The sequence below is a fragment of the Pan troglodytes genome, chromosome 3 (genome assembly GCF_028858775.2).
Source record: "Pan troglodytes isolate AG18354 chromosome 3, NHGRI_mPanTro3-v2.0_pri, whole genome shotgun sequence".
NCBI classification, from domain to species: Eukaryota; Metazoa; Chordata; class Mammalia; order Primates; family Hominidae; genus Pan; species Pan troglodytes.
The window spans coordinates 143,853,457-143,865,881 of NC_072401.2; the positions used below are offsets into that span (position 1 = coordinate 143,853,457).

The following is a 12,425-nucleotide window of genomic DNA, read 5'->3' on the forward strand; positions in this document are numbered from 1 at the left end:
ACAACAGCTGAGTCTTGGCCAATCCCAGCAGCAATACTTCAACCACTTGATCACTGCTGAGTGTTCAAACCATGTTCAAATAAGGCAAATGCTGAGCTGTAACTAATACGGCTGTTTCCGTACCTCACTTCTGATATCTGTATGCCACGTCCCTTTTTATGTCGATAAATCTTTTTCCACTATGTGGCTCCGCTGGCATCTCTCTAAATCTACTGTGATTCTGGGTGCTGCCCGAATCGTAAATCATTCCTTGCTCAATTAAACTCCTTTAAATTTAATTCGGCTTAAGTTTTTCTTTTAATAGATTGTGTCAGAAGTGGGGTCCGAAGTAGACCTTCTAACGACCCCCAGGAGCACTGAGTGAACAAGCAAGATACCTTCTGGACCCACTTGTATCCATTGATCTCTCAGAGCAGCTGGGGATCGTGGGTAAGTTCTCTCTCGGATTTCAGAGCTCTACGGGTTTGTGTTTTGAGCTCTCTGAGTTTCTTTGAGCAAATTTTTGTTCCAAACTGGGTTTGACAGTTGTGACAGAAAGTGGACTGGGTCCAGGATGTGATTTGATCCGGTAATTAACTGGCTTAGATCCAGTTAGAGGCCTCTTACATCCCACTGGGTCAGAAAGAAACTGGTAGTAAATGGTAATATTGCAGTGGTTGTAAAAATTTGTCCATTAAAAATTCGTGGGGATTTTTGTGCTCTACCCCTTTGTTTCATTTTTCTTGCATGCTTAGGTAGGAAATGTCATTGGCTAAGTCATCAAGGGAACCTGAGAAAAAGCTAATATTTTAGATAAAAATGAGGTCCTTAATTTCTAAAAATCTCATTTCCTTCTGGCGTATACATTAGGCCCAGGAGGCAGCAAAGTCTTACAGAAAGGGTAAAATCTTGCTAAAGATAACTTACAGTGGAACATTCCAAATGAACAACAATGCACTGAAGTGCATTAAAAAAAAAAAAAAGAAAGAAAAAAAGATTTTCTTTTGTGTTGCGTTTGGCCTCCAAGGTTATATAGTGTGGCAAGCAGGGTTAGGTCACTAGGGCCACTCAGGGAAGGGAACCCAGATACCTGATATGCCAACAAAAGGGTAAAAGTTCTTATCAGTCACACTTCTAGCCTCTCTTTGTGCAAATCGGTTGGATGAATGGTAAACATCATGGTTTATATCCTCTGTTAAGTTTTGATTAATGGGAAAAAGGATTCATGAGGCTAATGTTGAGCTGTAGTGAATCTGGTGTGCTTTGTGTGTCTTTCTGTATTGTTCTATCATAAAGAGGGGTTCCTTAGGATAGAATGTGAGCCTAGGTCTCCATAAGCCCGCTGTTCAAGATGGCCCAGCAAACTGGTCAGTCATGTCCTTGGGAGCATGACATTGTAACCACGTGGCAGTACTTTCTCTTGGTCTGTGCTCTTACCACAGCAGCCCAGGTTCAATCCTGGCTTAGGGAATGAAAACTATCTGGTTAATGTCTGTGCGACCTTTATTATTTGCTGATTCTCTTCCCCTTCCACAGACAACTTCCAAGTTCTCTTCTTAAATCTTCCTTCCTCTGAGCTACCTCTAAAGATTCTAGATTTTATAAAAACTGCTTACCACCACTTTGAAGATACCTTGTATACTTTTGGTTAAGTTATAACCTTAGTTGAGGCTTGCAGGTTTCACCTGTGAGTTTAAAATCCAGGAATATTGGCCACTCGGCATGGCTAAAGCTAGGCAATAAATTTAAGAGCATTTTTAAAGGAGTGCTATGGTTAAAAGTCAGCTTAATTAGAAGTGGCTATCCAAGTGATAGGTATATTTAAAAGGCCTATGTTTTTCTCTTCTTGGATCTTATTTTTCTGGAAAAAGGGTTTTTTTTTTTTCCTTCTCAGTTGACTAAATTATTTTTCTCTATTTGTCTTGCCACTCTTAATGCACACATGAGAGGCCCTAAGATAACTTCTAGTAGCCCGGGTCTCCTTAGAAAAAACAGAGGAGGAGCCACAGAACCCATTTTGGGAAAAACCTGTTTTCCTCATGGAACCCTAGGAATTGAAAATGAATAGATCCCACTCAGAGTCTAAGGCTCTGTTCTGTTTTGTATTGAGTTATCTGATGTTTTTGACTTGGGAAGGTATTAGAGATTGCTTTGCATTTTGAGAGAGCTTTAATTTAGTGTACAATAAATAGGTAGAAAATATACTTTTAGGGATGGACTAATTAAAAAATTGGCTGATTGGCTTTGGGCTGCCATGCAATAAAATGCACAGTAAAAGAATTGCACTATCTTCTCCTTTTGGGGATCCAGGATACAATGTAAAAATGAGGCCCTCAATTTTGCAGATCTATTTTGCCTTTCAGCTGTGCCTTATATTAGGCTGTAGAAACTGCATATTTTCCTAAGCCTGTGTTTCCAAGGACTCCACCCTAAAGCCAGTATCCAATTAAGAAACTTAGAGGCCCAGTGAGGTAGCTCTCACCTGTTATCCCAGGACTTTGGGAGGCTAATGCAGGTGGACACAAGGTCAGGATTTCGAGACCAGCCTGGTCAACATGGTGAAACCCTGTCTCTACTAAAAACACAAAAATTAGCTGGGCACAGTGGCAGGTGCCTATAATCCCATCTACTTGGGAGTCTGAGGCAGGAGAATTGCTTGAAGCCGGGAGGTGGAGATTGCAGTAAGCCAAGATTGCCCCACTGCACTCCAGCCTGTGTGACAGAGCAAGACTCCATCTCAGAAAAAAAAAAAAAAAAAAAGAAACTTAGAAACTGGTAAATGAAAAATCTTACAACTACTGGATCTTCTTCTTTCAGTGTAGTTATATATGTGTCATGTGTATAATGTTTCCGTAAAAGAGCTCTAATTAATTGGCTTAAAGAAAAATAAGCACTTAGATCAAATATTTTGAAAGAAAAATAAAAACTGTAATGCCTTTTAGTTTACGTGACTTTAGTAATCTTTGGGAAATAAGTTTTTAAGATTGTTAGTAAAAATAAAGCCATTTGGTCTAAATTAAGCAGATCAGATATTAGGTTTGTTGAATGCTTTAAGATCATAAACTGCATGTTTGGCTTTTGAAGATTATTCAATTTACTTACTTTGGAGCCTTAGAGTCTAGATAAGGCATGGGGACATGTGGAGAGCCACATCCCAAACTATACTGGAAAGAGTCAGACCTCACCTGCACCTAGTACATAATTAAAATAACTTATGAGATTTTTTACCAAGATTAAAATTTGCTAAGAGTTACCATGATAACATGTAATTGAGACTACTGAAAACATAGTTTTACATGCAAGATGTCTGAGGAGAGTGAAATGTGTTTTTGGTAAAAGATTATAAAAAGGCATAGGGATGTAAATTTTTGCCTAGAGGATGAAAGGATTGTTTTAAATTAGAAAAGACAACACTAAAAGTTTGAACAAGTTGTGAAAGGTTTGTAAAAATTAATCTTGTAAAAAGAAATCCTGTGTGGACACTGGCTAAAGTTAAAGGGCTTTTAAGTTTTTCTGTAAATTGAACATTGGAATAAAAACAAAACAGACCTTTCTTAGAGCACTGATCTGCTCTTTCACAGGAATTATAAAGAATTATAAAATGTTTATGAGAATCTCACCATACAGTCAAACTGATTAAGATAGATACATTTTATCTATAAGGTTTTATTAAAAATTGGGGATGACATTAAATAGTAGACTAATGCAAGGGTGAAATTTGGCTTTTTCTCTTGAACAAGATTTTCATGTAATATTAGAAGATAATAAAAATGTTTTTGTTTCCCTTTGAATAAACTATCAGAAAAAGAAGGGAAAGACAAGAGTCAGGAAAGCGGAGTCTTCCCTCTATCAATGAGTAAAGGTTTTGGCCTTTTCAAAAATTTTTGAGTCATCATTTTGGCTAAATGAATGACTTATGGTAACCTGGATTTCTATTTCATAGTATCAAGTGTTTTAAACCTTTAACATATTTGATAGGCTTCCCAAAATCAAATTTCAGCTTCAAAATTATCTTTTCTGACTTAGAACTTTGAGATGCTACAGAGGGCCCCTAAAACATTCAAAAGAGAGGTAAATAGGATTATTTGATGTATTTAGATATATGGGAAGCATTCTCAAAATAAAACATAATGTTTAATGTTCTATTTTAGTGTATGTCATCAATATCTTCCAAAATTGAATGGGATTTCTAAAATTCCAATATGTCTGAGTATATGGTATCATAATTATAGTTACTATGTTAAGTTATTGTAGACCACAGAAATAACCAAATTGCCTTGTCAATTGTGTCTTTAACTACGACTATTTAGAGTCATTTCCACAGTTAATTGCATAATGCTGATGCAGTTTCTGAAAACTTCACAAGCATGCAAAATCCTAGAATATGGTGTCTTTTAGGAGGTTCATGAAAGAATGGAAAGGACCCTGAAAAGCACTCTTCAATACAGGTTTCTAGTAACTTTAAATTCATATCATTTGGACTGGTAAGAATTCCTGAAACTTTAATGAAAAGACTGACTGGTTTATAAAACTGCTAACCCAAGTAGAACAAAAATTATTTATTTGAATACCAAGAAAATACTTTGCCAGATTTTCATACTTAATCAGCCAATACTAAAATTGTTTTGATATACAATTTGAATAAATTCCATGGTCTAAGCCAAATTACCTATAATAACCCATCAGTTACCAGTGCTAGGCACCTAAATTGCAGAAACAACTGGTATTCAAGAGGACAAAGTCCAGTGTTAAACATGGACTCGGCTGGGCATGGTGGCTCATGCCTCTAATCCCAGCACTCTGGGAAGCCGAGGCGGGTGGATCATCTGAGGTCAGGAGTTCATGACCAGCTTGGCCAACATGGCAAAAACCCAACTCTACTAAAAAACACACCAAAAAAATAGCCGGGTGTGGTGGCCGGCATGTGTAATCCCAGTTACTTGGGAGTCTGAGGCAGGAGAATCGCTTGAACCCAGGAAGCGGAGGTTGCAGTAAGCCGAGATCGTGCCACTGCACTCCAGCCTGGGCCAAGAAGTGAGACTGTGTCTCAAAACAAACAAAAAACAAAACAAACAAAACAAACAAAAACAAACAAAAAAAAACCATGTACTCCTGGAGAAGGAGGATGGCCACCTTATCTTTCTTGAGTCCTTAAAGCTATTGTTATTAAAAGTTCTGCATGCCATGATTCATCATAGAAAAGATAAAAGAGTCCAAATTGAATATATTGGTATAGTGACTTATAAATTCCTAAATAGTTTATAACCAATGTTTGGTTTGTCAACCCATATTCCTGAGAAAACAATCAAAGCTTCAGGTACATTTGGTTGCCTGTTGGGCCGTTTAAACATTTTATGAAGGGATTTTATTCAATTGTCATTTTCAACGCATGTTTTCTGATTGTATAAAAGCTTTCCCATGGAAGAGGGCTGATGTTATAAAAGTAAATTATTATGCTACAGTGTATTTTCAGCAGAAAAAGAAAGCTTTTAATGGTTCACTGAGGACAGTCAACCTCTTCACAATCTAGAACCCAAAGATCAAATCTTCTGAGAATATCAGAGAAAGACTGTCTTTGACATCCACACTACAGCAAAACTTCAGGACTGTGAACCTTGGTTTATAATCTCACAACTGAGAATGGTCCCTGCACACTGTTGGAACTGTATACCCACTGGAACCCCTTTAGGTAAAGCTAACCAGGAAAATTTCTTCCCAGAAAAAGATGGGATCCTTGATGTGAACAGTTTTTCCCAAGATCATGGATAAAGACTTCTACTATCTTAAGACTCTTATCTTTGAATATTTTTTCCTTGTTTATGCCTCTATGAACAATAGAAATGAAAAGGGGGTCTGTTATGTGCACTTATGGCATATACTTTTATTTGTGAAGGATTTTGCAGCCAACCTTATACATGGATAACCTTATACTTTGATAAAGATGAAAGCCCAATATAGGTGAGAAACTTTAATGGTACATATGTTGCCTCATAATCAGTCAGAAACAGAACATTGGTTCACTCCTCTTAACCCACATCATGGGTTAAAAAGAACATTGCCAGGAGGCTTTCACTCTTCTAGAAGGGCATCATTTGTTAGGTCTATTTTCCATGGTTGGAGTAAAAGAGGCAATGATTAGAAATGTATCCCTCACGATAGGCTCTATAGCAGATTCTACTGTAAAGGCTATAGTTACACAACCGACTTTAAATTCTCCTGTCAAAGTTATGCTAAATAATAGAGTTGGCTAAACAGAAAAGTATCTGGGCAGCTGCTGACAATTATGACCTACGGAGAAAACATTGGGTATTATAGCAATTCAGTTGCAGGGAATTAACAAAAAGACCACTTAATTAAGCGAGCAGACTCTTTATCTACATCATTCTTTATTTGGTTTTAGGTGGTTTGGTTTATGTGGACCCTGGGTAAGGAGCATACTCCAAACTTAGTATTATCCTCTTGATAGTTGTAAAAATAATCTCCCTGGTGTGCTGTATTCTCTCAAATATTTTAAATGTTTATATGTACCCATCTCTAAAATGTCAAATGGTATCTTTTCAACCGGAATGACAAGAGCTGAAAGAAATGTAAGACCCTGAAGACATTTAACTTATGAATGACATGCCGAGGCTGAAAACCCCAAATGATGGTAACTGAGAGTGGTGCCAAGGCCCTGAGTTTTGGTCACACTCTCACCTAAGTGAAAACCTGACCAAAAAGGGGAAATTAAAAAAAAAAATTATGGGAGGCCATTGTTTTGGACTGAGTTCATGCACTAGGACCCAACAGACCAAACCAAACCAAAATGGAGTCACTTATGCTAAATATAACATAATCAAACTAAGACTTTAAGGAGACACGTAGATCCTAGAACAGACCAGGTTTGGTTTTTCTCCTGTAAACAGGATGTTTCAGCATAAGGAGGTACCCTCTATTCAAGTCCTTGCTCCCACCTTTGCAAAACTCACTGGTCTACTGTTTCTGAGTGGGTTTACACTGGTAATAGTGACATTAATGACTAAAGTTTTGGTCAATCTCTCAAAATTGAGAAAGTGACCAAAAAGGAGGAATTGTTAAAGCAAACTAAATACGGCCTGAGAAGAACTCTGTCCTATATTTGCGTCCTTGTGGATAAACTGCAACCACAAGATTGAAAACTTAGGAGTATGTGTCTGCAACAATAGCTGAGTCTTGGCCAATCCCAGCAGCCATACTTCAACCAATCATACACTGCTGAGTGTTCAAACTGTGGTCAAATAAGGCAAAGGCCGATCTGTAACCAATCCAGTTGTTCCTGTACCTCACTTCTGATTTCTGTGTGCCACCTCCGTTTTCTTGTCTATAAACCTTTTTCCACCACGTGGCTGCACTGGAATCTCTGAATCTGCTGCGATTCTGGGGGCTGCCTGATTCTGAATCTTTCATTGCTCAATTAAACTCCTTTAAATTTAATTTGGCTGAAGTTTTTCCTTTAACAATACCCAGAAGTGGGATTTCTGGATCATATGGCAGTAGATAATATGGTTTTTGAGAAACCGCCATAGTGTTTTTCTCTGTAATGATTGTACCAATTTACATTCCCACCAACAGTGTTCAAAAGTTCACTTTTCTGTTTTGTGTGGTTTTTGTTTGTTTGTTTGTTTGTTTTGAGACGGAGTCTCGCTCTGTCGCCCAGGGTAGAGTGCAGGGGCACAATCTCAGTTAACTGCAAGCTCCGCCTCCCGAGTTCATGCCATTCTCCTGCCTCAGTCTCCCAAGTAGCTGGGATTATAGGCTCCTGTCACTACGCCCGGCTGATTTTTTGTATTTTTAGTAGAGACGGGGTTTCACCGTGTTAGCCAGGATGGTCTCGATCTCCTGACCTCGTGATCTGCCCGCCTCAGCCTCCCAAAGTGCTGGGATTACAGGCTACAGCCACCGCACCTGGCCAAAGGTTCACTTTTCTTTATATCCTTGCTGACATTCATTAATTTTTGTCTTTTTGACAATAGCCATTCTAACAAGTGCGAGGTGATATCTCATTATGGTTTAAATTTGCATTTCCCTGATGATTTGTGATGATGAGCATTTTTTTAATATACCTGTTGGCCATTTGTATATTTTCTTTTGACGAATGTTTATGCAGGTCCTTTGCCAATTTTCTAAATAAGTTGTTTTCTCATTATTGAGTTGTTTGAGTTACATACATATTTTGGATATTATCCCCTTATCAGATGTATGATTTGCAAATACTTCCAATTCATGGGTTGTCTCTTCATGCTATTAATTGCTTCCTTTTATGTGTAGAAGCCTTTGATGCAATCTCATTTGTTTATTTTTGTTTTTGTTGCCTATTTTTTTGGGGTCACAGCCAAAATATCTTTGCCCAGATCAATGTGACAGAACTTTCCCCCCACATTTTCTTCTAGTTCCTTTTAGTTTCATGACCAAAGTTTATTTTTTAAGAAATTCATAATTAAACTTACTTCCGTTTCTACCATCAAAAAGTCAGTCTTTCTCCATGCAAACATCATTATTTCCTTGTGGAAAGTGTCAATGCTTATCCCTTCCTCTGTTGTGAGAGCCCAAAACAAAAAAGCAAACATAGTTTTTGAAGAGATGATAGAGAACAACTACTGTGTGAGTGCAGATAATAGTAAAACAGAGAGGACAGGAATATGACAGAAAGGGAGAAACAATGTGAAGAGCATCAGCAGAGTGCAATGTACTTTGATATGTAAATTCCAGAGAAAAGGAAATGAAAGAGGCAGAAATGAAAATGCAAATGTATGGATAGTAGCATCAATGCTATAAGAAATAACATAAATATGTAATAGTTCTGCTTCTGCTTAAAATATTAAAAGTTGCTAGAGACTGTTACCCCCATTCTAACACTGAGAAGTCAAGCGAACTATAAAAATAATAGTTTTTGTTAAACTCATCAGGAAACCAAGTTTAATAAACCAAAATAAAACAAAATCCGAGAGTTGACAGACTTTTCCCAGACCTTTCTTCAAAAAATTAAAAATAGAACTACCATAGGATACAACAATCTCACTTTTGGGTATTTATCCAAAATAACAGAGCAGGATTTCTAAGAGATATTAGCACTGCAACATTCATTGCAGCACTATTCATAATGGCCAAGATGTGGAGACAACCTAAACGTTCATCAGTATATGAGTGGATAAAGAAAATGTGGCATATAAAATGGAATATTATTTAGCCTTAAAAAATAGGAAATCCCATAATATGTGCCTGGATGAAACTTGAAGATATTATGCTGAGTGAAATGAGCTAGTCACAGAAGGATGCATACATTATTCCAATTATAGGAGGAAGTATCTAAAATTGTCAAACTCATAGAATCAGAGAGTAAAATTGTGATTGCCAGGAGCTGGGGAAAGGGAAAAATGAGGAGTTGCTAATTAATTAGTATAAAGTCCCAATTATGCAAGAAGAATAAGTTCTGGAGAGCTGCTGTACAACATTATCCCTATAGTTAAAAATACTGTACTGTATATTTAAGATTTTTTAAGAGGTTAAATCTCATGTTAAGTGTTCTTACTACAGTATTTTTAAAAAGAGGGATTAACCATGAATGCAAAAAAAATTGATAAACTGGACTTAATCAGAATTTAAAAAATTTGTCAACAAAATGTATTATTAAGGAAATTATTAGGCTAAGCCAAAGACTAATAAACCCTCTAACACTTATATACAACAAAAGCACTTGTATCCACAATGTATGAAGAACTCTGAGAACTCAAGAAGAAAAAGAACCCTTTTTTTAATAAATAGGCAAAAGACTTGGATACTTCATTTTTTTCAAAAAGAGTCAGATGAATGGCCAGTAAGCACAGGAAAACGTGCTCAACATAATTAGTCATCAGGAAAATGCCAATTAAAACCACAATGAGATACCACTTCATACCCACTAAAATAGCTAAATGGAAAAGTTTGGCAATATCATGTGTTGGAGGAGAAACTGGAACTCAAATTACTAGGAGTAGGAGTAAAAAGTCATGTAATCAATATGGAAAATAATTTGACAGTTTCTAGGAAACTTAAACATGAATCTGTCCTATACTCTAGAAATTATACTCCTCAGTATTTACCCAGAAGAATAAAAGCACATTTTCATACCAATATTTGTCAACATATGTTCATAGATGTTTTATTCATCATTGTCAAAAACCGGAAGCAACATAAATGTCCATCAATAAGAAAGTAAATGAACAAATTGTGATATATCACTACAACAGACTGCAATAAAAAGGAATGGGCTAATGATTCATGCAGGAAATTAATTAATCTAAAAACACGTTGAAGAAAAGATACTAGATGTAACAGTGCAAAACTATAAGATTTCATTCATATAAATTTCAACAGCAAACAAAACAGATCTATAGGAAAGTGTTTGCCTCAGGTTGTATGGGGTGGTAATTGGCTGGAGAAAGAAGGGAACTTTCTGGAAAAATGGAAATGGTCTATATCTTGCCTTATGAAAGTGACATGGGCATACGCAATTGTCAAACTCATGGAACAGAACAGTTAAGATTTGACCAGTTTGTTACATATAAATTATATCTCAATTTTAAAATTATGTCCTTTGTAAATAAATCCCACTTATCAACAAGGAAAGTGAACTTAATTATAAAGGGTAGCAACATTTTAGAAGCCTCAGCTCCCTCTACAAGACATCTGTAACTCCCTTTGCAAACTATGTCACAATGAAGACAGAAGCATTTCAAAAGGCAGAGGCTGAATGAATGAGCAGGTTGACGGAACCACGTAGTACACATTTTAAAAAAGGAAAAAACAAGGCCTATGGAACAAAAGCAAAAGTTTGAGACATGAACTCAGGTATTTCACAACCGGTAATAACAGCTATTTTTTTTCCATGAATAATTGACCACTTCATTATAAAATTTATTTGGACAGTTTCAATTAGTTATATATGCTTAAGTGCCTAAAAATTTTGGATATAGGTTTTTCTCCTCTAGTTGAATACTGACCTTGTTTTCGTAATCGATCAACTTGTAAGCTTCAAAAGAAACGTGCGGCCGGGTGTGATGACTCGTGCCTGTAATCCCAGCACTTTGGGAGGCCGAAGCGGACGGATCACGAGGTCAGGAGATGAGACCATCCTGGCCAACACGGTGAAACCCTGTCTCTACTAAAATACAAAAAAATTAGCCGGGCGTGATGGCAGGCGCCTGTAGTCCCAGTTACTCGGGAGGCTGAGGCAGGGGAATCACTTGAACCTGGGAGGTGGAGGTTGCAGTAAGCCAACATTGAGCCACTGCATTCCAGCCTGGTGACAGAGCAAGACTCCGTCTCAAAAAAAAAAAAAAATAAATAAAGTGCTTTGAAACTATCAATTGAAATAAAAGTGCCATACTACTGTGGGGAAATAAAAGTGAGAGAAATCCTATGGACAATATATGTACCATAACATAGCCTAGAAAAAAATAAAGGATTTCAGACTCGGCCTCCTTAGATTCTTAGAATACCAATTTTTTCATCTTTAAAATGGGCATTATACTTTCCTCAAAGGAGTTTTATGGAGATTAAAGAAAACATATAACAGCCTGGGCGCAGTGGCTCACGCCTGTAATCCCAGCACTTGGGGAGGCCCAGGCCGGCGGATTACGAGGTCAGGAGATCGAGACCATCCTGGCTAACACGGTGAAACCCCGTCTCTACTAAAGATACAAAAAAATATTAGCCAGGCGTGGTGGCGGGCGCCTGTAGTCCCAGCTACTCGGGAGGCTGAGGCAGGAGAATGGCGTAAACCCGGGAGGCGGAGCTTGCAGTGAGCCGAGATCGTGGCACTGCACTCCAGCCTGGGTAACAGAGCCAGACTCTGTCTAAAAAAAAAAAAAAAAAATATATATATATATATATATATATATATATATATATATATATATAAAACATATTAAACATAGTGCTTGGCATATACTTGTAAACAATCTCAATTTATTTTTCCTTACCCACTGTACCATATATTATGGATGAAGAAGAAAGCCAACTATCAGAATTTGTATCTCAATAGGTATAGTTAGACTTAAGCTTCTTAAGAAGCCAATTTAGAAAATCAAGTGAAATAAAAATAAATTAAATGCAAAACATTATCTTACACAGAAAAACATAAAAAATGAACTGGATACTACTGTCTAGGGAACTGCTCTAGAACTAAACTGCCCTGGGCATATAACACAACACACATTATGTAACATGCACATCCAATCTTGATAACTTTTTCTGAAAGTTTCAAATACAGGGTTGCTAGTAACTGGCAGTAAAAAAATGTCTTAGGACTACATCCTTCCCTGAGAAACGCTCGGTGTCTACTGGATACCAGTTTCTGTCCTATGAGCAAAGAATTTAACAAGCTGATGGTACCACAAACATTTATTACTTTCAGAGCAAAAAGAGGGGTGTCAATGTATACTTCTGCA

General features: G+C 37.1%; 1 protein-coding gene across 20 annotated transcripts in view; it reads right to left on the reverse strand.

The window, feature by feature from the left end:
- INPP4B (inositol polyphosphate-4-phosphatase type II B) overlaps positions 1-12,425 on the reverse strand; it is an 811,274-nt gene that overhangs the window by 359,536 nt on the left and 439,313 nt on the right. The window lies entirely within an intron of this gene.